Here is a 1,187-nt window from a genome sequence, read left to right as displayed (position 1 = left end):
AATTGATGTTTGAAGAGCACCTTAACTGTGGACTTAATGCGCTGGCGTCCTGGACTGAATAGAGAGGAGAGAATGAGCCAGACACTAGCATTCATTTCTTTGGTTCAAGACTACATAATCAATGAGAATAGTTTTCTCAAGCTTCTGCCACCATGCTTTCCCCACCATGATGGACTGTACCCTGTAACATGAGACTAAACATTCCCTTCCTTCATTAAATTTGCTTTTGTGGGCATTTTCTTGCAATAGTGAGAAGAGTAACTAATACAGACAGATAAGTAAAGTCATAAAGTGTCTTTCTGTGTCTTCCTTATTTTACTTGGAGTTCTTTAGGCTTTTTCTCATTCTGAACAAAGGATTTCTATCTTTTTTGAAAGGCTGAATAGTATTTAGTTGTGTGTCTATGTCATACTTTCTTTTCCCACCCATGCATTTGGGCCGTTAGACTGATTCCATCATTTGGATGCTGTCAATCATGCTGCACTGAACCTGGGGTGGGGGGACAGAGATACCATTCAGATATGCCTTTTGGTTATATAACTTTAAGTGAAGTTAATGGGAACTTCATTATTCTATTTACTCTTTTTGAGGAACTTCCACACTATTTTTCATAATGGTTATACTTACATCCCACAATAGTATATGTGCATTCCATTTTTTAATGTGTTTGCCACCATTTTCCCCCTGGGAGCCATTCTAATATGTTTGTGAAATAAAAGACAGTGTTTTTCAAAAGTGTCATTTCATTCTTTAATGGAAAAAGTCATTAAAATATGAAATACCCTGAATTTGCAAGCCACTGTCACACAGAGGCCATGCTAATCTCTGAATCATTCCAATTTTAGTATATGTCCTGCTGAAGCAAGCACAACCATTATGCTTTAGTTTATATTGATTTTGATACTTGGCAATGTTTATCTACTGGCCATTCACATATCATTGAGGTTAATTTATTTGTCCAGTTTTAATTGGATTATTTGAATTCCTACTATGAATTGACTTCAGTACACATTATGAATATTAGCCCATTATCACTTTCAAGGCTTACAAATATTTTTGTCTTATTTTACCCAGATAAAAATACCTTACCACTAGGCAATTTAAAAGTTACACAAATATATTGTTCATAATTTTGGAGGCATCAAAAATTCTGTGGTAAAGGGTCACTTTCTGCTTCAAAGAGGGCA

The 1,187-nt window shown here is 35.4% G+C and overlaps 1 non-coding gene across 1 annotated transcript; it reads right to left on the bottom strand.

The window, feature by feature from the left end:
* Positions 1-765: 765 nt before the first annotated feature.
* Positions 766-869, bottom strand: LOC116894903. Its single transcript, XR_004387106.1, has one exon. It is a non-coding gene; the product is annotated as a U6 spliceosomal RNA (small nuclear RNA).
* Positions 870-1,187: the final 318 nt, after the last annotated feature.

This window comes from Rattus rattus, chromosome 2 (assembly GCF_011064425.1).
Source record: "Rattus rattus isolate New Zealand chromosome 2, Rrattus_CSIRO_v1, whole genome shotgun sequence".
Taxonomy (NCBI): domain Eukaryota; kingdom Metazoa; phylum Chordata; class Mammalia; order Rodentia; family Muridae; genus Rattus; species Rattus rattus.
The sequence above is the reverse complement of the archived record's forward strand: the minus strand, read 5'-3'. Positions and strand labels throughout refer to the sequence as shown.